General features: G+C 48.5%; 1 protein-coding gene across 1 annotated transcript in view; it reads right to left on the reverse strand.

Moving 5' to 3' along the window:
• Positions 1 to 25,626, reverse strand: part of LOC118628067 — a 143,925-nt gene that overhangs the window by 68,233 nt on the left and 50,066 nt on the right. The gene's annotated exons all lie outside the window — the stretch shown is intronic.

A 25,626-nucleotide genomic window follows, 5' to 3' on the forward strand; every position in this document is an offset into this window, starting at 1 on the left:
ATGTATTTTCCATCTCCTAGTAATTGAATTGTGTACAAGCTGCAAGTTAATGAGGTCATCTACCCTCCAGCACTGACAGGAAAGCAGGAATAATTATCTTTCAATTTTTTGTTATGTAGCAATTAATTTTAACCATTCGCCGACACCCCACTTCCACTCCCCTCAATCCAGTCAGTCAAAGTCATGGCTAACCCAAATTGACAAGCAATTGATACGGTGGCGGCGCCGAGCCGCCGAGGCGGGCAAGGTAATCAAGGGGCTGCAGCTGTTGAGGGCTAAGCGCTTCCAGGTGAATGTCGCCTGAGATTTCCCGTTCTGCCACTCGGAGGACACGGGACACACGGTGGTGGCTGTCAGAACATCTGGTGCCAGGTGGGCTGGGAAGAGGCACTGCTGATGGGGAGGCAACAGAAGGATGGACAAGGATTGATGGATGGACAAGGCTTTGAAACAAAATGTCACTTATGGAAACGGGTGTCCAAAAGCGCGGGGGGCGGGGGGGAGGATGCTCAGCTGCTCATGAAACTTGTCTGGAGTTTTCAGCACCATCAAACTTCTTGGGGATTTTTTGGCTGGTGGACTTTGGAGTGGGGTCCTAATGGCCCATGCCTCCAGAACGCACTGGCACGCGAGGTTTCCTCTCCTAGTTGGCTCAGCAAGAGCTCTCTGCTCCTTTCAATCCTCCTCGCTTGAGCCCTCTGCTGTGGTTCAGGGCAGAGCTGGGGAGCGACTTGTTCCAGTTCTGCTCTCTGGCTCACTCGGCCCAGAATGCACCTTGTTGTGATGGGGACTGACTGGAGTCTGTCCATCTGTGACGCTAGCCTGCCGATGTTTAGATAAGTCCTAGCCACTCCTCTCCATCCCCACTTCTCTAATTGGCGAAAACAGAGCAAAATCTCATTTTGGATAGGTTTCAACCAACATGAGTAAATAATTGAGAGAGATCGTCATTCACTTACCCTATTCAGACTTTACCACGCACCTAGATAGCTCTTAATGCTAAGTACAGCGGCTACATCTCTGTTTACGTCTGTTGTCCTGAGACATGCATAGCGTCTACTTTTACTCTTGAAAGTGTCTCAGTATGGATGATAACTTATTTAGCCACCTGATCATGAGGTGCCATGGGGTAAAAGGTGGCGTAGAGAGAGGGGGATACAAGCTTATTTCTCGAGATCAGGTTGTCACGTCTTAACTCTTCTTTCCTTCTGTATGTTCCCACGGTACCCAGCATCATCAGGGGTCACAGCAGCTTCTCAGTAAATGAGCATCAATGACACTGTAAATCCCACAGGAGATTAGACGTCAGTACAGGCAATGTGGTTTTCTATTAGCTGTGGTGCTGAAAACACAGATGTGAGATAAGGCTAGTTTCTCCACTCGTGAATCAGCGTAGGTGTTGGAAGAATGTGGAACCAGGCAGAATGCATGGCTGGAAATCTTTCCCACTTCCTCAGATACTTGCATAAAGCAAATTTCCTTTGGAAAGTCTGCCTGATCGGTTTAAGTCAGAGAGAAGGATTAGCCCAGAGCAAAATGAAATTTCTCCAAGGCTATCCATTAGGACAAGAGCCATAAACTGTGAGTCTTAGAGAAAAGCACAAGGGCAAGGTTCCAGCACCTTTCTTTCTTTGTTCCCGAGGCTTTTGTTGAATATTCATTCGCATAAAGTCGCTCCCATTTTCCCAAGGGGACTACTGCAGGAAGGGCACTTTGGATCCAGTGGAACTCTGATCAATGCAGACGTGACCCAGGGGGCTTCTGGGATCCAGAGCGGAGCCAAAGAGTCTCCCTCAGAGCCTGTGACTGCTCCTACCTGTGCCCTGAAGCAACTGCAGGAGAGGGAGAGCAGCTCTCCCGGGCCATCTTGCAAAGGGGAGCCGCTCTCCTTACAGGTTGGCAGCCCTGCAGTTGAATGCACCTCTGCAAACCCAGAACACAGGGATGTCACTGCAGAAAGAGGCACTGCGCACCGTGCTCACTGCAATCTCTCTTACAGGGTTAACTCTCACAAGTAAATCTGCCTACCCACAAATAAATCTCTCTTAAGACAAAGAGTCTAGCACTGATTTAGCTCCTACACAGGCTAGGCAGTTTACGTATGTACATTCACTTGATTTTCACAGCAATGCTATGCTGTATTAAAGCCTCAATTTACAGATGAGGAAACCAAGGCTCAGAGAAGGGATTTGCCTAAAAACACTCAAGCAAGCGGTGGACCCGGGATTTAAGCCTGAGTCCATCAGACCCCCTTGCTTTCCCTTGCCATCACTCCAGCAGGCTGGACCAGGCAGGTGAGGTTTGCATGTGTTTCTCGCTGCAGGGTGGCTCTTCTCTAGCATTGTGCCTGACACCAGATCTAGCTTTCTGGATAAGTGATATCCCTACTGACGCCCGAGTGTCCACTCTTGGGGATGTTTGTTAAGCATCACTCTCGTCCTCTTCTCTAGGCAAACCCCACGTGGGAGGGAACACACATGTCTCTAATGCCTTGGCATGAGCTTGCCAGGTCCCTGTTCTCCTGAAGTATACTGCCATCAAGAAATAAGTTCTATGAGGAGGAAAAAACAGAACGAAGGGGAAGGATACATGTGAACAGGCAGGTGCTGCATTAGAGTTTCCCAGAAAGACAGGACCAACAGCACGTCGGTAGACACAGAGATGTTTAAGGAACTGGCTCATTGATTGTGGACGTTTGGTGAGTCCAAAATCGAATGGGAAAGGCTAACAGCCTGGAGATTCAAGAAAGAGCTGCAGTTCAAGTCCCAAAGCAGCCAGGCTGGATACCCAGGAATAGCCAATGTTGAAGACTGTCTGCTGCAGAATTTCCCTCTTGCTTGGGAGTGCTCAGACTTTGCTTTTATTTTTTACCTTCAGATTAGATGAGGCCCACCTACCTTATGGAGGGCAATCTGCTTTACTCGAAGTCCTCTCCGTTTAATATAAGTTTCATCTATAACACCCTCACAGAAACATCCAGGATAATGTTTGACCAAATATCTGGGCACTGTGGTCCAGTCATGTTGATGCAAAATGAACCATTATGACCAGGGAGAAGCGACGACAGCTCACCGCCTGGGCCCGCACCTGGAGGGCAGCTTCCAGCCTTCACGTCGTTTCTTTTCCCTCCGAACCCCTGCCCCTGTGAAACTGAGTACATGTATAGATGAAGCATCCCGAATGTTTATTGAAAAAGACACACATAGCCCTGGCCGGTCTGGCTCAGCAGTTAGCGTGTCGGCCCACAGACCAGAGAGTCATGGGTTCGATTCGGTCGGGGTCACGCGGGAGGCAACCAACCAATGTGCCTCTCTCACGTGGATGTTTCTGTTTCTCGCTCTCTCCCTCCCACTCTGTCTGAAAATAAATTAAAAAATAACCTTGGGTGAGGATTTTTTTAAAAAAAGACATACAGGAAAGGGTGATGTAAAAATGTTTTTATTTTTTAAGCATCCTATAGATTTTAATTTCTAATACGATCTTCCATATCCCACATAAACAAAAGCTCTTTGGGATCCTTATCCTTATTATTATTATTTCGCGGTCTGGAGACCAAAAAGTGAGAAAAACCACTGCGGTTTTTTCCCAGATGTGACTGGTTCATTTCCTGCACTGACCTCATAAAGCACCATCAGGTCATCTTCTCCTGCTTGACAGAGACACCACATCAGCAACTTATGACCACATTTGTGAAAAAAAAAAGGAGTTCTGCCGAATGAAGAATTATTTCATTCTAGCTGCCGAAAAATACCAGGGGCATTAAAATCGCAAGGGGCTAGGCTATAGAGAATACCTGCTGATTAATGACTTTGACAGCCACCACCGTCCCTGTCAACACGTGTGGGCCCAACCTAGCCTGCGTGACGCTGCCCTTGCTATTGTGTTCAGGAGCTCATAATGGCCAGAGAGGGCTCCGTGCCATCAAACATGGCCGCAAGGTGACTTGCTAACTACACGAATGACAATACTAACGATGCTAACGATGCGAGCTGCACTGAGTATACCAACGGCGGTAACTCTACCATGGGTTTGTTTTGCAGAAGAATGTTTTCAACATAGCCGCCACCAGCTGCTGAGCCCAGAAGTCTGATGCAAAAAAGTGTCATCTGTGACTAAAGAAACACAGACTTCTCTCTCAGCTCCCTGGAACTGCCCCTCTCCCCTGCCTCCCCCTTTTTTAAACCCTTCTGCTTGGTCTGAAACTTCGGAGATGGCCTTCGGACATCAGTCTGCTATCTTTCCAGGCATCTGGTTTCCTGAGTAAAGCAACCCTTCCTCTTCACGCAACACTTGTCTGGCAAGCATTGGCTTTCTAGTGGCAAGCAGCCGAACTTGGGTTTTTCAGTAACACCTTCAGCCTCCAGAGACGTCCACTCTCCAAGTCCACGCTCACGAGGGTACTAAATCACCCAAAAATAGTCAAGTTATTCGAAGAAATTAACACCGAGAAAACTGTTCTGCATTGTGGCAGAAAGTGACTTGAGAAAAATAATTGGGGCCAGAGGCATTTTCCAGCAGCTGGTATCAGCGTTGCAGTACCACCGCCCAGAGGCGCCCCGGGACCTGAACCCAGAGCACGGCTCTCGGATGCGCATATAAACATCAGAACGGCAGCCTGGACTCAGCACTCAGTTCACCAGCAGTACGTTGGCCTCTCTGAGGCGGCCCCAGAACCCGGGACCCGAGAGTGTCTCTATGAGACGGTCACCGCGAAAGGGCTTCTGGGAGCTGTGGGAGCTGATACCACGTGCCATTTTTCATGTCTTTAGAACGTGGAAACCCTCCACTGCAGAGACAGAGGGACTTTAAAACAAATCATGAGGGACCCAGGGCTGACACGGGCCAGGAGGCGAAACTCGGGCTTTGCACCGAGCCGCCCTGTGAAGACATGGATCCCTGGGTGACAGAGGAGAGGATGAACCTGGTGTTTGAGTGAAACCAGATCCAGGACTCATTAACAGGAAAGAGATAGAACAGTGTGATGGCCACACACCCATCCTGAGCACCAGGAAACCCAAAGTAGAGTGCCGCACCATCATGGTAAGGCCCTCCGTCCCCTGACCCCACAGTCGTAATCCCTTCCCAACTCGGGAGATTCAGCCAGACTTCCCCAGGTTCTGCCAGGCAGATCAGCAGCCTGAGGACCAGGAATCAAGACAGAAGACCAAAGAGCTTGCCAGTCCCCTAGCTACTCTGGAGTCAAGGCCCACCACCCCAAGCCCAGCCCCCCGGGGTGGCCCTGGGGACTCCCACTCCGCCCACAGCCGTGGCAGCGCAGTGGAACCCCAGAGCCGGCAGGGGGGGTTGGGAAGTTCTTGGACTTCACTTTGAGAAAGCTTTGCCTTAGGCTGTCCAAGAAGTGGCATGGCAAACGGAACAGGGTAGAGCCGGTTTAAATTTTGTACGGCCAAGGTGGGGCTGCAATCGGTGGTTCTGGGAGGTCAAGCCAGGCTCCCTGCATTTTAAATGCTGAACTCGAAGATGCTGAGCTTCAGGGAGGCTGGCCCTGTGGTGCGGGAAGATAGGCCAGAAGCTGGTACCAAAGGGTTTCTGGAGGAAGGAGAACATATTGTGCACACTGTGTGTGCAAGGACCCCCAAACAAGAGGACTTGGTCCAGCAGATGACGGGGCTGTGCACATGGCCACAGCGTTGTCTGAAACTCTGCACGGAATTCACATCAGGAGGCTAGCCCGCATTTCTATGGTTTTTAGAAGCATCTTACCCACAAGACCTGGTGAGCTTGGAGGACAGCCTGGAGCCCTCTAGCGGACAGCAGGAGAGGCAGCCCTCCCTGCAGGTCCACCACTTGGCCTTGGCCTAAGTGAAACTCCAGAGACTGGACTGTTTCTCCGGGGGCCCTTCCCCCCTTCCCTGTTCTTCTCTTCTTCCATGTTTGTGAGAGGGGGCAGTTCTTATTCAAGTACTCGGTTTTCTTCCAAACCTTGCAGTAAACTTGATGCTTCGGAAAGATGCAGTGGACACTTATTTTGATTCCTCCCTGCACAGAATCAGGGCTGTGCCTCCTCCAGTTTGAGAAGCGTGTAGAGATGTAGTACTTGGACTTAATCAGAACAACTAGATGGAAAATAAAGAGAATTATTACAGTAGCTCCCAAGAGCAGCAAATGTGGTTGTGAAGGGAAGAGGCCGAGAGCTGGACAGCAGGGCAGAAAGGCAGACCTTGTGCTACCTTTCTACACTCACATCACCTAACAGAGACCAGGGGAGCTTTCGGCCCCGTGGCCTGTGTTAATTATGACCAAGAGCACAGCTTTGGTTCCTGAATATAATGCAGGAGCTGGGCCTTTCCCCTTTTCCCCTCAGGAAGGGGCCCCCATTCCTGGGTTTGACCACAGAAAATGGAGAGGAGGCAAGGGGGGCAGAAGGAATCCCAGGATTAGCAAACCCCAGTTCTTTAGATAGCTATGATGTCACATCGGTGACAGGTGCACCTTCTGAAGTCATTAAATAGCAAGGTGGACTGGGAAAGACAGACTCTGGGTTCAAATCCCACCCCCACAAGTCCCCAGCAAGCCCCTTGCTCACTTCCAGCCTCTGTTTTCTCCTCTGTAAACTGGGACACAGTCACCCTCACCCTCAGCAGTGACAGTGTCCTGTGTAAATTACAACACAAAGTATTGGGTTGTTTCAGGCACCCTGGGTGGGGGCGGCTGAAGGTGGGCCCAGGGCAGGTGGGAGAGGGGAGGTGCACCTGTCACCGATGTGACATCATAGCTATCTAAAGAACTGGGATGAGTGTGTGTGCATCCTAATATCCAGAAATGGGTAGCTACCATTAGCAAATTCATTAATTAAGGTCATTAATTAAGGTATATTCACTCTGTTTTGTCAATTATAATCATCTGAACAGAGGCCTCCAGAGTATTAGTGACATTGTTGCCTGTTATAGATGGCTCTGCTCGGTTCCTAAAATACAGGGGACCTCTGCACACTGCCGATTTTCCATCTGTCCTGTACTCACTCTCTTGCTCCTTCTCTCTCAGTAGCTCCCCTTTGCGTATGGCCTGCCCAGCTCCAGGAATAAAATGGAATATGAGACCTTGCCCACCTCTCCCCACCTGTGCTGTGTTCCTGCAGTAACAAACCACCAGTAATCCCAAGCACCCAGGGTGTCTCGTGAACCTCTGTACCTTTGCATCATCTGATCCTCTTGTTTTTCTGTTCCCTTGGCTTTGACCCTCAGCTACCGTGCCCATTTCTCCTTTATGGCGTGATGGTGTTGGTTGCTCACTCAGCACACTGCCTTCTTCCTGTAAATGCTCAATTTGAAGGAATCACGGTTGGTCCAAACCTGTTACATCAACCACATTCCCTCCACTAGTGATTGGTTGGGGCAAGGATTCGTGACCCAGTTTTGACCAATGAGATATTAAGGAAGTCTATGGGGGCTTCTGTGAGAGATTTTCCTTCCTGGAAAGAAAGGGATGAGCAGGGAAGAAGGTGCCCACCCTTGCTTCTGGATTGAGTGCTAATTATGCAGAAGTGATGGCTGGAGTGGAGGCAGCCATTGTGCAACCATGAGGGAACACCACCAACATTCTGTTAATGGTGGGCTAGAGAGGTGGGTGGCATCTGAGTGACTGATGACACTGCTGGGCCACCACACTACCTCTTGGACCTCCTATCTCTCATCTTTTAACACTAAATTTTAGATGCCTTTGTAGTTTAAGTCACTCTTGAAAGGGTTTTCTGTTACTTCCACCAAACACATATCTAACTAATACAGCATCCAAGTCTCAGTTGAAAATTCTCAGTTCTTAACTAGTTCCCCAGCAGACTTGGGTCTCTGCCCGTCCTCCCACTCATTACCCGTGAAAGCCTCTCATGAGCTATGGTGCTCTGTCCGTCTATCTAGCTTGTTCTTATTTAATCTGTGAACACCTCAGGCCTCTGTCTTTTCTTCTCTGTGCACTGAGCCTGCACACAGTGGACCTTTAGGACAGCTCAGGCACCTGGTCACCTGCCCCTCTCCTTGGCAAGAAGCCTCTAACCATTAAAAAAACCTGGGGAGTCACTTTGGCCCAAGCATTGCTCCTAGATCCTGGGGGTCTACAGCCTCTTCAGCTTGAAGTGTGAGGTCCCAACTGTCAGCTCTTGCCTCACCTGTGCCCTCAAGTGCTGAGCTGTTGATTCGTTGTCAGGTCAGCCTCCTGTGGCAGACACAGGAGGCCATGGTGCAGAGCTAGGAGCACACGAGCTGAGTTGCAAGGGGAATGTGGAAAGGGCAGTGATGGATACATCCTGTTCCTAACTGGGTGAGGTTCTCTGCATATTCTGGATAAGATCTCTAGTGTGCAAGTGGGGAGTAGGGTTTCCCAAGGCCCAAAGGAAGATGTTCCCAGGTATCGGGGGCCAAAGACTCTCAGCCTCCCCTGTAGCAGCTCCAGATGCCAGTCTGTGAGCGGGAGACTAACAATGTGATCACATGAGCATGACTCTAACTGTCAAGCAAAGTAAGAGAAAGGGATGCTGAGCATGGGGGAGCTGGGAGGTTGAGTGGTGACCTTCCTTCCTTCAGTGCTAATTGCTTCTGTGAGTCTTCTAACTGTCACATGGCAGTTATCAAGTCTCAGGCGCCCAGTACACTGGGCGTAGGCTGGGTGCTTCAGCCCTGTCATGCAGATAAGCTGCACGATACAGCAGCAGAATGTGTGTGCGGTCTGGCTCCTCACTTCCTCACTCTGGCCCTTCACTACCTTCTCCGAGTCTGTCTTGCCCTTTAAAATGGAGACATCAGCCCTGGCCAGTTTGGCTTAGTGGTTAGAGTGTCAGCCAGTGGACTGAAGGGTCACGGGTTCACTTCCGGTCAAGGGCACATACCTGGGTTGCAAGTTCAATACCCAACCCTGGTTGGGGTCATGCAGGAGGCAGCCAATTGATGTGTCTGTTTCACATCCATGTCTCTCTCTCTCTTTTCCTCCCTTCCACTCTAAAAATCAATAGAAACATATCCTCAGGTGAAAATCAATAAAATAAAATGGGGACATTAATTGTTACCTTAACAGGGTCAATCTCATGGGGATTAATTTGGTTTAGTCTCTAGCCAGCCCTCAACAGACATTGCTTGAATGCATTTGGATCTCCACATTAGGCTGGAGTCTTACACTGTTATCTGGAAGTTCTTCCTTGAAGCTGACCTAAATCCCTACTGTTATAGTTCCAGGCTGCTCCATTTAGCCAGCTGGAAGGAACAGTCTGAGTTTTTCTGACAGTGACAAAACACCCAAAGTGGCTTCAACAAGCAAACAAGGCAGGAGAGAACAATCTGTGTGACTCAGTTGTCTAAAGGCAGACAGCTCCGGGCAAGGCTGTACCTGGTACTCAGGATGCCGGCAGGAAACAGCGCTCCTGACCTCTTGGCTTTGCTCATTTTCCTCTGCGTTGGTATCATTCGCAGGTGAGCTTTCCGTTACGAAAGCAAAATGGCCACCAACTGCCACGGGCTCATCAGGCCCCTCGGCTCTCCAACCGAAATAGAACCCCGCTCCCCCCATAATTCCAACTCTAAAGACAGACTCATGAGACTGGACTTGAAGAATACTTTAAGGATGGGGGATAGTGGACCATGTGTCTACACTGGCAGGAACGATCCACTGGAGAGGGAGAGAGACGTAATTCAGGGGGATGGGCAAAGGCCAAAGGAACCCAGACCCACAGTCTAGGAGCTGCTGGTAAAATCATAAAAACTCAGAGTGCGAAGGGACTTCTGAGCACCCCACACCTTCCAGCCGTTGGAAGATCAAGGTGAAATGACTTAGGCAATGCTACTCAGACGGTCAACGGCACAGCCAAAACTAGAACCCAGGTCTTATCGATGACTTACTGTGTATTGAGCCCTTATGTGCCAGGCATTCATTTTACAGAGAAGAAAACAAGGCTCACACCCTTCTCGGAGAACTGGAGTGTCCTAACACTTGAAAGGTGGTCCAGGGAGGGAGTGGTTTTGTCTGTATCGGTGACACATAACTACGGGGCTCTTAAAGTGGGAAACCAGATTAAGATCAGCTCCTTGGGAGAGCCTGCCAGGAACAGCACACACACACGCACACACGTGTGGAAGGGCTCACAAACAGACGGCACGCTTCACGTGGCTCTGCGTGGCGGAGAGGGGCCACCAGCGGGATGCTCCACCATCACCTGCTAAGGGCAAGCTGTTCCGCGCCCACGCCGAGCCCTGGGCCCAGGCGCGCTGAGACACAAAGAAGCCTGGCTTCATTTTAGCAGCCAAATTGCCATCTAAAGAAAAGTCTTCCCGGGACAACAGATTTCTCTGAGAACACAAAAGAGTGGACAGGTGGCTTCCCATTGAAAAGCATCCCCAATAACTTCCTCTCCGGGCTCCAGGCTGCCTGGTCAGACCTGGAGAGGAAAAGAAAAGCTGGCTCCAAACAGAATTTTTGAAATGCAAGTGTACCTTCTGAGAGGTTTAGGTGGTTTGTTTTAATAGAGAAAAGGAATTTCTTGGAGAAAGGTAAAATGGTGGTGGTGCTGATGGTAGCTGTTACTTGTTAAGCTTGGTAATAATGGTGGCTGTCATACACTGAGCACGGACTGCATGCCAGGAGCTGTGCTTTCCATCCTCTCTCTACTTTATCTTCATGACAACTCTGCGAAGGGTATTCTGTTCACGGCACTGTCTTACAGAGGAGGACATGGCGGCTGCCACAGGTTGATTCACTTCTCAAAGACACCTAGCAGTGGATGCAGTCACTGGGGTTTAAACCCAAGTCCACCTGACTCCGAAGCCTGTGCCCCAGTTAGTGCGTGTGTGTGTATGTGTGTGTGCGCGCATGAGTGTGCATGTGTGTGCAGCTGTGCATGCATGTGCAGTCAGTCATGTGTGTGTGTGTATATGACCTAACATAAAATATAAAGCAACTTGGGCAAAAAAACAAGAACTTCAGGACACAGAGTGAAGTCCAAGTCTCTCCTGTCTTTCCCCACTAACAGGTCCACACACCTGGGAGCGTGCAGGTGGGGGCCCACAGCTCTCTTGTGCTCAGGGACAAAGGTGGAGGGGCTTCCTGCCCCTGTCCACTTCACCAGACTCTCAGCCTTCTAGGCCCTAGGAAGGCACGGGTCCCCGGAGCCCTCTTCCCATTCCCTTCATGATGTCCACCCACTGCCTTCTACACCCCTTCCGATATCTTCAATCCCACTTAGAATAAAATCCAAAGCCCTTCCCTAGGCCGACAAAGACCTGCATGGTCTGGCTCTAGCTCTCCCCTCGACACTGCTGAGCTCCCCTGGCAGCCTCAGACCCTCCACCTGGATTGCTGTGTGCGAGGGACATAAACCCAAGTGGCAGAGTGAGAGAGACTTGAATTCTGGTTTAGGTTCTGCAGTTAACGACCTGTGTGACCCTGGTCACTCTTCAATCTCTTTGGGTCTCAATTACCTCAAAGAGAATGACAATGTCTGCCTTCTCACCTCACTGGGTCTTCGTGAGGCTTGAGTGACGCCATCACACAGTGAAAGATCTTTTACAAATGGAACACACCGATCAAATGCCAAGAGAAGCAACAGCAAAGGCACACTAGAAATTCTCAGGAACGCTAGAGTAATGAATTCCTGCCCCCACCTGGATGGAGGCACCTGGAGGAAAGACAGGGTCCTAAATTCTAATCCTTGGGGCAAACTGGCCTAGGTCAGGTGGCGGCATCAGCCACTCATTCTCTGACCAGCTGCATCCCTTCTCAAAGTCCAGGAACTTCTGTTGTAGCCTGCTCCCCACTCAGAGGCTGAGATCCTCCTGAGAGCACAGCGAGGAATCGCTGGAAAAGGGGCCCCTCTCACAGAGGAATGGGAGTTTTAATAGGGAACCTCCAAAAACAGTGAGAGGAGAGAGGCATGATGTGTGGCTGGGAGGGGACAGGGCAGAGCACAACAGCGATGCTGTTAATAATAATAGCAGCAGCTGACACTTTTTCAGCACTATGCATGCACCAGGCATTACTCGAATGCCTGGCATAAGAGTCCCCTATGGTTAGTACATTTATTACCCCCATTTTCAGATCAGGAAACTGAGGCAGGGGAGGCTAAAACCTTCGCCCCGTATGCCATGATCCCAACCCAGGCAGACTGCTCCGGAACTTGCACTTGGACCCATGACCCATGACAAGAACAAGAATCTTCCCGTTTCCCAGGTTTCTCATTCTTATCGGACTCCTTCCTCACAGTTGTAAAACTCACAAAGCATCAGAAATGCAGCAACATTGACCACCTTCCATCCATCATGTTTCCCTCGCAAGGAACAGCAGGGCTGAGAAAAGGGGCTACGGCCCGGGCTGGTTTGGCTCAGCGGTTAGAGCGTCAGCCTGCGGTCCAGAGAGACCTGGGTTCGGTTCCCGCTAAGGGCATGTACCTCGGTTGCAGTTTGTCCCCGGCCCTGGTTGGTCATGCGGGTGGCAGCCACTCAATGTGTCCCTTTCACATCGATGTTTTCTCTCTCTCTCTCTCTCTCTCTCTCTCTCTCTCTCTCTCTCCCTCCCATTCTATCTGAACAAAAAATGGAAAAGTATCCTCGGGTGAGGATAAAAAAAAAGAAGAAAGAAAAGAAAAGGGGCTACAGAAGCAGGAAACAACAGCCGTGTATTGTTTCTTGTTCTTACACATTCTTTGCCGCAGGAAATGTTCTTCTAAAGGTGGCCCCTTAAACTATTTCATTCTTGTACCTCCTACCCTTCACTTTACATTTGTAAACAATTCAGGGACCTGGTCACAGGCGCAGGGGAGGGAGCCTGACCAAGAGCCCACACCGCCTGACTGGCCAGTAGGCAGGAAGCTTCCATCAGCCCAAACACTCAGCTGAGGGCTGGGCACGCACGTGTGGCTGATGCCAACCAGGCTTTTACCTTAGCCACTGAGTGGACCTTTCTTTCAAAATAAATCCTATGGGCTAATGGAGCCCTATGGGTTCCATTTCCAATGGAAAGTGAGGGGGGAAGCAAGTATGTTCCCTGTGACTATTATTTTAACGACACACTCCAAGATGAATGCGCCCCCTGAATCGGCTTATTGAAGACATTCAAGTAAAGATGGTTTACTTCAGAAGCATGTGAGCAAGTAGAAGGGAATATTCCCACCCTACCAATGAGCAGAGTCCTCACTGCCGCCGTGCAGTCTGGCGCCCATCTATTTACCTCCTTATACACCGTGTTGGTATATTTCATCACACAGTCATAAAGCTTACTGAGTGTGTGTTTAACTTCAGAGTTTTGAGGGGATTTGAGGGGTGAGTTGAGGAGGAAGGAATCCTACAGCAGTTACTACAACCACATCCAAAATCTTCAAAAACAAGAAGATTGTTTCTGAGAGCCAAGCTAAAGAGGCAATTTTCCTGCGAAAGATGGCCAGAGGAGAATGAGAAAATACTGGCTGTTTCTCTGTACCTGCGGAATGAGCCATGGAACAACGGGGGCCTTTTCTCCCCCTAGCCAGACGCCATCGTCATCGTCATCATTGTAGTTATGGCTCTGATGGAAGCATGTATTTCCATGGCCCCTCTGTAGTTTACAGAGTACCCTGCATAAATCAGTAGGGGTGGCACTGGGGCTTGGTTGACCAGTACTCCTTTCTCCAGCAGCAGTTCAGCTGGGCCAGGCCCCAGTGCTCTCAGTGGGAACACTGCGAGGTCTTCCTCAGCATCCCTCACACTCACCTTGTCCTGGAGAAACAGCCCAGATACTGGAGTCCAATGGCCTTACTTTGAAATATCTACCCTGCTACTCAGCCTTGCCCGCCCCCCACCCCTGCACTTCAATTACATTACCCTAAAATGTAACCAAGCAGCATTACCTCACAGGGTTGTTGGGAGAACTTAAGTATTTGTGATCATCAGGATTTTTCACTGCAACCCACAGAAATGAAGTCTGTCCACTTGAGGAAGAAAGGGGATTTATTTAAAGGACTCTGGAGAGCCCACAAATGTCTGTGAAGACAGGTTTGAAGTCTATGTTGCCAGGAATAACACCTGAAACCACATCACAGAGCAAGTCCCCTGAAGAAACCTCTATCAGGACCACTATCCCCAGACACACTCTGCACGTTGACTATCATGGGGTGACTGTAGTGGCGGCTATCTCAAGCGGGATGTAACTACCATAGGTCTACCACCCTTGCCAGGTCAGATTCTGTGCAGTCCCTACCTCAACACAGCAGCTGCTGAGTCACAGCTAGGGGGCAGGTGCACTGGCAAGGTCTGCATCGTGCACCAGTATCCTAGCTGCAAAGGATGCGGGGAAAACAAGTATCTGGATTTGCAGCATCTATAATGTATGTGTTGTGGGACATGGGTTTCCTGCAGTCATGTGAAGCATGTTCAGTTGCTGACAGCCAAAAAGAATGACTGACAGTCACTAAGCAAATGAAACACTTAGTCCAGTACCTGATGTGTTATCCTTCACCCTTGTACCTTGTTTTACCCAAGTCTGTGTTGAGCACAATGTCAGAACACTATATTATAAAGATATTCAAACCACCCCTAGTTACCCACAACACTCCACAAAACCAGCTTATAAAATCCACCTGTCCCCACATCTCAGACTCTTTATTCTTTTCCCCCAAGAAGCCAAAGGTTACCTGACAAATAAGTCTCTGATAAATGTCGATGACTGTAAATGGGTTACTTAGTGTTTATTTCTTTCTGGAATCTTTCTATTTTCATATGAGATGCTAGGACCTGCAAAGCTTCAACCCTCCAAAATTTCAAGAAGCTGTGAAACTCACCTAGGGAAGATTTGGGTCAGCAAGGAAGTCTTTTGACTCTTCAATAATCACCTTGGATAAGCAGATATCACCAACTCTCTTACAACCCCTTACCTTTGGGCAGACCTCCCTCCATCCTCCCCCTACAGCCCATCTGATCTTCACAAGTGTGAATTTCCTAACGGACTAAACTTGGTAAACAAGAGAACTGAGACTAGACCTAGGTTTACTGACTCCTAATCAAATGATTTTCACTTTCTGTGATTCCTGGCTTTCCTTCTCCAGGTCCAGAGCAACCCCAGTGGTGTCAGTGACTAAGAGAGCAAGGGAACCCAAAAGACAGTCCCCGGGGGAGGGGGGGGCAGGAGGGGCTGGCAAGGAAGAAGAAACCCCAGGATCATCCCTTTCCTACAGTGCATCCCATTTGCTTTAACTCCGAGTGTTTTCAAATGGGTTCTGATTCCAACACATTCACATTCACCAGGACGACTGAATATAATTACTTCCTTTTTGTCTCAAAAATTGCAAAAATTAGGGGACGTGCAACAACCACAGAAGGAATCCGGGAGTTGAGGGGGCTGGGGCAATCTGCAAACCCAGTGAGCCTTTTTAGTTGCAGCGATGGGGAAATTGTGCCTTCTCTGAGCTCCGTGATTAAAGCAACTGCAAATTAGTTTCCGCAAAGGTCCTTCCCCTTAAATTGAAAGCACCGTGTAATGGAATTTCATAGGCACTGCTTTGGAAATGACTTCATACCTCACTCTGTTCAGAGCTGAGAGGTGGCCTCGTGCAGTGAATCATAAGAGGGTGAAGCTCTCCAGGGGCTGCCGAACCTTCCTCTGACTTCCACCTCTCGACACTCATGACCGCTGCTGACTCCGTCCCTTAACCTGGGAAGGGAAGTCATGAGCTCAGAGCACTGGAGGCACTGCTAGGTGATCAGTAGTTTCCTCCTTCCCCAAACCAGGAGTTTACCTGCCATCCATGCCTTCTACTACAGTCAGCCTCCTAGGGGCTGCCAGCTGCACGTGGATTGTCCAGGTACAAACATTTTAAATAAAAGGCTTTGGAAAACTATGGGGTTTCCGGGCTCTATTAAGATTTCCGGTAGAAATGAAGTCACGCTGACAATGAAATACTGACTGTCACGCTGTTTCCATTGACCACCTTAGCCATCTTGAGGGCACCCTTCCAGAACACAGGAAGCACGTCTCCAAATTGCCAGCAGTTCTACAGTGACTCGCATAGGTGGCATTTCAGTGCCAAGCCTGACTGACTTATTTCCAGACAGCCGATCTGTTCATTCATTCCTATAAGAAAAATCTTAGCACCTACTATGTGCCAGGCCCTGGGACACAACAGTGAGAAAAGTCACGGCTCTCTTGGTGGTTATGATCAGATGATGGAGACTGAATTACATTTCAACTAATTATTCCAACAAATAAAAAACTGCAGTTCTGACAACGCTATACTGTGGGTGGTACGGACAGCTCAGGAGAGGGGACTGAGGCCTAGTCAGGGCCTCAGAAGACGTCCCTCGGGAAGGGACCTTTCAGCTGAGACCTGAAAGATAAAGAAGAGTTAACCTGGGAAGGGGGAGGGGAACCCTCCAGGCAGAGCGCACAGGTGGAGCCCTGTGGGGCGGGGGCGTGAGAACGGTGTACCCTGAGAGGGCCAGGAGCCTGAAAAAGGGCCAGACCCTGAAGGGTCTTGCCGGACATGCAAAGGAGTTTTGTCTTTGTGTGAAATGCACGAGCTGGAAAGTTGTGAGTGGGAATGGTGGTAGGAGGATGGTATTGTGCCATTAGAGAATGTCTTTCTGGTTGTAGCACAGCGGCTGTATGGGTGGACGGGGGGCATGAGCAGCTTGTCAAAACCCACCACAGAAAGGAGGTCTCAGAGCCTTGCCTGCCCTGGCATTGACCTGACTCACCCACAGTCACAGGGGCAATGGCACAGCCATGTCAGGAACCCAGGGCGCGGTCTCCCACCCCCAAATGCTCTCCACCGCAGCATTAGCCAGTAGCACAACTTTCAGGGTGTGATGTCGTCACCTGGGCAGTGAATTGGTAAGCCAGGCAGCACCTCCCTGCACCTTCCTGGGAAACTACCCATCAACACCAGCACCACCACTGAGAGTAATAAGGTACTGACTCCAGTAAATGGAGTCATCAGCACACGCCTGGTGATCTCTTTCCAACTATCACTATCTACATATTCTCTGCCTAAGAGAGAAGTTCAAGTGTGTGTTCTTAAAAATGACAATAATTTAGCCCGGCTGGGGTGGCTCAGTGGCTGAGCATCAATCCGTGCACAAAGAGGTTGACGGTTCGATTCCCGGTCAGGGCACATGCCCAGGTTGTGGGCCCAATCCCCAGAGGGGGGCATGCAGGAGGCGGCCAATCGATGTTCTCTCTCATCAATGTTTCTATCCCTCTCTCTGTCTCCCTTCCTCTCTCTCTAAAAATCAATAAAGAAAAAAATATTTTTTTAAAAAAATGATGATAATTTTAAAACTTAACCTCCGCTCAGTACCTCGGTGCTTGTGATTGGAGATGAGGAGAAGAGCTGGTTACCCAAAGGACCAAACTCTCTGAACACAGGTTCACCGTCTGTGAAAGTAGGGCTCACCCTATGTGGTCACTTACGTAAGTGTTAACGTACATTGTGTTCTGTTTTAATTCGGGCTGCTACAACAGAATACCGGAGCCTGGTTGATTTAAACAACAGGTATTTATTCTTCACGCTGCTGGCAGCTGGGAGGTCCAAGATCAAGCTGCCAGCAGATTTTGTTCTGCTGAGAACCCACTTCCTGGCTGGCTTATAGAGAGCCACCCTCTTGCTGTGTCCTCACTGACAGGGTGAGTTCTAGTCTCCTTCTCTTCCTCTACAGATGCTAATCCCATCACGGGGCTCCATCCTCATGACCTCATCTAAACCTAATTACCTCCTAATGCATTCCCATTGGGAGTTAGGGTTTTAACATACATTTGGGGGATACAAACATGCAGTCCATAACATGCCCATTTTGTTAAATCATTTTACATTTGCTTGTCATTTAATCAAAAGATCTACCTAAGATCATGGTGTTAATTTTTAAACTGTTACCAATATTTTTTTCTCCTTATAACAATTCTCTTGTAACCATGTTGCACAAACAGAGTCCACCCAAAGAGTGTCCGAGAGTATGAATCATACAACTCATTTCATTTCCTTTACTTTTTGGGGGGCCAGGAAGCTCAGCGATTACTGTCATGCTCAGTTGCAGTATTAGGTTGGTGTTGTGACTTTTCCTTCTTACTCTCTATTTTTCTTATTCTTCCATTTCTAGTGGACACTTTTCTTCTGCCCAATATGCCAGAGGGGCTCCATGTGCCCACCATCCCTTTGTTTCCGTTGAAATTCATATTTATGCTCCCAGAAGGGGTTGTGCATGAGCCCATCAGCATCCTTTGACCATATAGCATGGATTCGATTTTTCAATTAGAAATCAGAGCTTTACACAAATGGAAGGTAAGACAGATGAGCTTTGGTTGGGAGGCAAGGGAAGGCAAAGAGACAAAAAGGCAGGTCTAGGTGGGCTCCCGTGAGGACAGCCAGCAGGCTTGAAGGCAGCAGGTGCAGTAAGGGAGGTACCAAATCTCAGATCCTGGTGTATGCTTGCTTTATCTTTGAACAAGGTCAAGAGCACAGTGGATCCTTCATAGTTCTGTCGCTCCTAATGACGGAGGTGGCACCTTGGGGGAGAAACTCTTAGCACCTCAGCAGACAAACACAGCAGGGACCCACAGCTGGCCAGAGGCCAGCCAACCCTAACCTCTCCTGTTTCCTCTTTCCCTTGCCCTTTTTCCCTGTGACAGGGACTAGCTGACAATAATCAGCAAGGTCCGTTTAGTGTATGGTCTGGTCTTGCTGTGACTAATAAGATGATTGGTTGTATATATCCTCTTTATGGTTGTTCATTATATCGCCCTAACATAAAGTAATTTAATTTCAGTGGGATAATTAGGGCATTTCTAATCTAACTGATAGCCTGAATGAAATGAGATTCTCAGAGGGAGATTTGTGTACCAGGAGACTGGTGACCTCTGGCCCCAATTTTCACACAATGTATTAATCTGACAGCCCGACTTCCCAGGCATGCTGCATCCAAACATTTCTGAGCCCGTGGGTTGGAGAACACACCCGCAAATGAGATTACTTTATTTATAATGAGATTTCCTTGGGCTCAAGGAGACAGATCATAATATTTTAACTGAGGTCTTCAGACTGATGGAGTCACCATAATGTTAACGGAAGCCCCGAGATGCCAGCGTCCTAAAGAAGGAGTATGACCCTGTCTGAGGTCTCAGATGCTACCCAGCAAAACTGGGGACCAAGGCCCGTGGGAGGCCCTCCTCACTGGGATAACCCAAGGCCACCCAGCAGGGACAACCTCCTGCTGGCTGAGGCCACAGGAAGCCCATTCTCACTGTCCCCTTGGGGAAGCTACAGAGTCTGCTCATTTAACCCGAGAGAGGGGAACAGGAAGAGCCTCCTGGAAAGAGGAAGCAGCAGAGGTTGGTTGGGGGACGGGGTCGGGGCCAGCGTTCTGAGCCTGCTACCCAACCAACATCCCCCCAGAGGCTGACCCACACACCTCTGACCTCCACTCTGGCTTCAAACCTTACCATTAGAGTTTCGCTTTCATACCAATTGTCAGACACAGGATGCTGACTCTTCTGAAGGAAAATCTGCTACTGAAAACACTTTCTATGATCTGTTCAGTCACTGAGCGTCCACATCTGCTAAGCACAGTCAAGTCCAAATCAGATAAACCCCCTCTTTCCAGGCTCCTTACATTCTTCTGATTTTGTTGTTCAAGCCTCCTTGGTAAATTCCTTTAAGAATTTAATTAAAGAGAAAAGTCTGATTCTCTGGGGGGTAAAAATAATGTTTTCTTTCATCAGAGAGTGTGACTTACACAGCCCATCCCGTTCCCTTTGTTTTCCTGGGGGCCAGGCAGCGCAGCGATTACTGTCATGCTCGGTTGCAGTATTAGGTTGGTGTTGTGACTTTTCCTTCTTACTTTCTTTTTTTCTTATTCTTCCATTTCTAGTGAGAAAGATTTATTTAAATTCATCTTATTTGGTGAGGTACTTCAAGTTCACTTTGGAAAGAGTGTATTTTCTTTTTTAAAAAAATAAGCAAAGAGAGAAGCATTAACTTACAAAAGGCCACTGTTAAAAAATTCTTTAGTATCTATTAAGTGCCTATTAATAACTAACATCTGCTGAGCACATGACATGGGCCCTTTTCATGTGCTTTGTACCTCACAAAAGGCTGAGGTAAGGACGATTATCGCCCCTGCAGAGATGAGGGAGTGGAGATCAGAAGAGCTAAGTAGTTTGCCTGAGATGACACGTTAGTAAGGAGCAGAACCGGGGGGGATTAAAACCTGGGCAGTCTAGCACCAACGGCCGCCCTCTTAACCAATGCTTCTCAGCATATGCAACCTACTACAGGCACGGCAGCAGCAAACGAACGTTCAACCTGCTGGGCCCCTCCGCTAGGCTGCCTCACATCCTCCGAGGCCCCCTGAGCCTTCCAGCCCCTGCTGCAGCAGCCAGCCCAGCTCAGCCCTGACCTGACCTGACCTTGCCTGGGCAGCGGGGAGAGGCTCTTTCCACCCTGACCTCGTGGAAAGTTGCAAGAATACACTTGGTCGTATGACACATGCACAGACTCAGAATAGAGGAGGCTCACACCCCATGGGGCAAACCTTGACCAGTGAGGGCTGGAGCCAGTGAAGTGCCCCGTCTCTGCCCTGTGGTCAGAGAACTCGGAGGCCATTCTTCACGGCTCCTCGGGGTCCCCACTGGAATTCAGCTGCTATGGCCCACTGTGGATCAGCTCAGTCAACTTGGGTTGGTTTTCCTTCTCCTAGTTCACGCCTCCTGGTCCCCAGTCTTGCTCCTTGGCTTCAATTTCTAAAAGAACCAACCTATAAGCCAGACCTTGTCCCAGCTCTGCTTTGGGGGAAATCAAGGCTCAGACACTTCAGTCCCCAGCTTGAGGAGTTCAGATTAAGGTGATATGTCATTACAAGAGGAAAGATTCAGTAACGACGCATTAACAACCTATGAATAAGTAGCCAGAAGAGTGATTCAGGTTACAAAAAATAACAAGAGCACAGAGAAAGTGGGGTAAGTGGAATAAGCTGGGAGCTACAATAGGGTTTGCTGGAACACAGCCACGGATTCATGTATGTGTTTTCTATGGCTGCTCTTCCGTTACAACAGCAGGGCTGAGCGGTTACAGGAACCCACGGCCCATCAAGCCTCAAACATGTAGTACCTGGCTGTTCACTGAAAAAGTGTGTGGACCTCTGATACAGAAAGTCCAGGATCCTGTGGGAATACCGAGAATGGGCATGTATTCTATTTGAGAGGCGGTGGTTGGGAAGGTCAGGAAAAGTTGGGAAGAGTCCAGCTGTTGAAGACAAGGGCCTCCCAGGTAAAGGCAACCGCTGAACCAAATGCAGAGCTGAGAATCGGCATGCTGCTTACCAGAAGCCACAGAGGTTTATTGCAGGAGAGAAGGAAACTACAAGGGAATTGATGGAGATGAGGCCACAGGCAGAGATTTCTACAAAGTCACTGTTGCTTGGTCATTTTAGGTTATTTCCAAGAGTGACTGTGGAGTCCAGTGTGTTGTACCTTCTACTGAAGGGAGTTCACAGGGCGTTTGAGACAGGTGTGCTCCTGTGAGGAATGGTGGGAGCCTCTCTCATAAGCAGCCCTTGTTATACCTGGGCACCCCTGACAGTGAAGACCCCCCACTTCGCCCTCCACAGGAGGCATGGCCCAGGGTGTGCCAGCTCCAGCCTCCTGCTCCTGTTGCTGCTAAACCAGACAGAGATGATCCATCACTACGGCAGGCAAACACCCCTGGGTGCTCTGATATGTCTCCCCAACAGCCTGCTCTTCGTTCCCTGGTATGAGGACACGGCCAAACATCCTGGGGACTGCGACCTGCTACACGGCCCTAGGAGGCGGTGCTTCTTCGACCCTGGGTGATCCAGCACGGCCCGGGAATGAGTCACCCGGTTTAGTTCTTTCAAGGAGGAGTCACTGAGGACAAAATATATGCCAGACCAGGCAATACACTCAGAATATGTAAATGACTACAGTACTGTCCTGCCCTTGAGGGCTCACAGGCTAATGGCGGAGATAGACACGCTATTTTCATGGCAGGGAGACTGGTGTCAGGTCCCCTCTGATGGGGTGCAGCCCCTGAGAGGTGAAGCAGAGGAGGATATTCAACGTCTGATAAACAGCCTAAGGGAACTGGCTTTAATGGTTATTGTGGAATAAACTGCAGGTACCACATAAGCTGCTGATGTGCAAATACATGCATAAAGTACTGAAAAATATCCCCAAAACAGTTTCTCCCCCTTAAGAGCTTCAAGATTTCCCTGATTATAAATCATTGGTTTGGTAAACCATTTTTGAAGAAGCAATGCAAAGGTAAATTTCAAGCCCCAAAAGACAGACCTTAAATGTAATTTGGAAAATGAACTGATCATGGGAATGTAGAAAACCAACACTGATTTTTTTTTTTTTTTTAAGGGACAAGAATAGTTAACTCTTACTCACTGTGAATATTTCGTCAAGTACGGCTTCACACACGATTTCATTCAGTCGTCACAACCCTCTGAGATAGATGCTGCTTTTATCGCTGTCTTCCTGTCACAGATGTGGCTGCTGAGTCTTACCTGCACCAAGTAACCTGTCCCCAGCCATCACTGTAAGAGGTAGGTGTCACCTGACAGTTTATTCACAGGGGCCGCACCCTTAACTACCACACCAACCACCTCCCCTTACTGTCCCTTTCCCCGCCTGGGACATCTCTTTTCAGCAGTTTGGGCCTGAACAGGCCTCAGGATAAGTTCCTTCATTGTGATAAGCAGGGCCCAGGATCTCTGACAGCTGTTCCCTGCTCTTCATCATCATCTGAAATAATCAGTAAGCATCAGAGAGTACTTTTCCCTTTACAAAGGTGATAATTAGATAACAAGCTGAGATTAAAGCAATTACAGCTAGACAGCTGGCGCGGCAGCACAGTCATGTTGAAATATTGTTGGTGCTTCAGCATCTGGTTCTAATAACAGCATAGGCTAAAGGATTTTACATTAATTACAGAACATAATTTAATATAAACATATTTAATTGCAATCGATGAGTGATAAACTGTTCAAGAATGACTTAACCCCTTCCGCATGGCAAAGTGGTGGGAACTTTGGGCAGCCTGCGGTCTCTTCTGTAAGCTCTCTCTCCTTCCCCACCATGCCCTCCTCAACTCCCCGGTTCCCTGTCCTGGAGAAAACCTCCCCAAAGGAGGAATGTTCTGGACGAGGACCCTCCTCATTGATCAGCCCACAGGTTCTGGGTGCACGCACAGCGCTGCCCACCCGCAGAAAGCCAGGTGGAAGAAGCGTGTGCAGGCCTGGCTGGGCTGCACGGCGTGGGCGTGGGCGTGGGCGTGGGCGTGGGCGTGGGCGTGGGCGTGGGCGTGGGCGTGGGCAGCTGCCCTTCTCTCAGTGCCCGCGAGATTCTCACAGTGCCCGCGAGATCCTCACACCTTTCTTTACATGGTGCTTGGCTTGGCTTCTGACAGTCAGGGAGCAACCTATTAAACTATCCTTAGGTGTTTTAGCAAAAGTATAAAGGTAAAGCCACCTTTCTGTCCTGACTAGGAAGTCCCTGGCCACTACTGCCAGGGTATTTTCACAATGTTGGAGTCAATGCACAGTATCTGAAACAGGACACTCTATTCCGGTAGGAATTCATGCTGCTGACCCCCATCACTACCCCCACAATTTCCACTGGATAAAAGCCTCAACCATCGTTTTTTGCACGTCATCTTTCCTGAAGCCCCATTCACGAGTGGGAGATGTTCAAAAGCCACAAAAATCATGTTATGAGCTACTTGTCTATGTTCCCTCAAAATGCATATGTTGAAACCCTAATTCCTAATGGGATGGTATTAGGAGGTGGTACCTTTGGGAATTAATTAGGTTTGGATGAGGTCATGAGGCTGAAGTCCCCCATGAAGGGATTAACATCCTTATAAGAAAAAGAAACTAGAGCCTGTTCTCTCGGCTCTGTGAGGATATAGCAAGAAGGCGGTTGTCTGCAAACAGGGAAGAGGGCCCGCACCACAACTGAACCCTGCTGCTACTCCAATCCAGACTTCCCAGACTGCAGAACTACGAGAAATAAGCTTCTGTTGTTTAAGCAACCCAGTCTATGATATTCTGTTATAGCAGCCTGAACAGACTAAGATCTACCACTAGGTCCCAACCACACTGAAATGATTCTTAAGAGTCAATCCAAAGATGTTACAAGACTCCTTCCTAAAAAAGAATGGGTAGCCCTGGAGCAAGCTGGAAAATTCACTGTTAAGTTTCCCTATGGGACAAACGATGTGAAATTACAAGGCGCCTCAAGTACTGTGTTTACTTCTTCCTGTGGATGTCAAGGTATAAAACACTCTTTCTCCTAAAAGCTAAAATGAGTGATGAAAAAGACAGCTTGTTATTCATAGGTAAGCAACTGCAAGCTACTTCTAGAGGAATTAGCAACAGGTGCACACAAATTAAAATTAGTGTGGAGATTCAGGAACGCATATCACCCAAGGAAGAAACAGCCACGCTCAAAGTGAAAGTTGTTCTATACATATCCTTTTGAAAAAAGTTTATGTTCCTGACACAGCAATTCTGCTACATGATGGAGAACTCTAAAGTATTTTTCATAGATTTTGCACTCCTGTAGAAGTGAGTTAGGGACAACAAAGGAAAGTAGCCAATAAAGAAGCATTTCCTACTTAAAAAGTTGCCCCACTGGCCCTGGCCGGTTTGGTGGAGATTCAAACTCAATGGTAGAGAGTCAGCCCACTGACCAATGGGTCTCGGGTTCGATTCCAGCCAGGGGCACATACCTCAGTTGCAGTTTGTCCCCGGCTCTGGTCTGGGACACATGGGAGGCAATCAGTCGATGTGTCCCTCTCATGTCGATGTTTCCCTCTCTCTCTCTCTTTCTCTCTCCCCCTTTCTCTGTCCCCCAATCTATCTGAGATAAATGGAAAAATATCCTTGGGATTAAAAAAATAATAAAGTTGCCCTTCTGTCATCAAAATTAAAAACTTTAGTTCTGGCCAGTGTGGCTCAGTTGGTTGGAGCATCGTCCCATGCACTGAAAGGTTGTAGTCTGATTCTCTGTCAGGGCACACACCCAGGTTGCAGGCTCAGTCCCAGGTAGGAGACATGCAGGAGACAGTGATCAATGTTTCTCTCTCTCTCCCTCTCCCTTTCTCTCTCTCTAAAAAAAAACTGAGTAAAAAAATTTTTAGTTAACTTTTGTGAAAAAAAAAAAAAAAGGCACAGAATGGCAGAAAATATTTGTAAATCATATGTATAAGGATCTAGTACCCAGAATATATAAAGAACTCTTACAACCCAGCCCCCCAAAAATACAAATAACCTAAATGAAAAACAATGGGGAAATAATCTGATTAAATATTTTTCCAAACATGATATATTAAAGGCCACCAAACTCATAGAAAGATGTTTGACACATCATTAGTCGTCATCAAAACCAAAATGAGATACCACTTCACACACTCCAGGATGGCTGTAATCAAAAGGTAATAACAAATGTTGGTGAGGCTTTGGAAAAACACCCTCATACACTATACATTGCTGGTGGGAATATAAACAGCACAGCCTCTGTGGTAAACAGTTTGATGTTCCTCAGCCAGTTACATACAGAGTTACCATATGACCCAGCAGTTCAATTCTAGGTATATGTCCAAAAGAACTGAAAACATGTTCATACAAAAACTTGTACACAAATATT

The sequence above is a fragment of the Molossus molossus genome, unplaced genomic scaffold, assembly GCF_014108415.1.
Source record: "Molossus molossus isolate mMolMol1 unplaced genomic scaffold, mMolMol1.p scaffold_m16_p_13, whole genome shotgun sequence".
Classification (NCBI taxonomy): domain Eukaryota; kingdom Metazoa; phylum Chordata; class Mammalia; order Chiroptera; family Molossidae; genus Molossus; species Molossus molossus.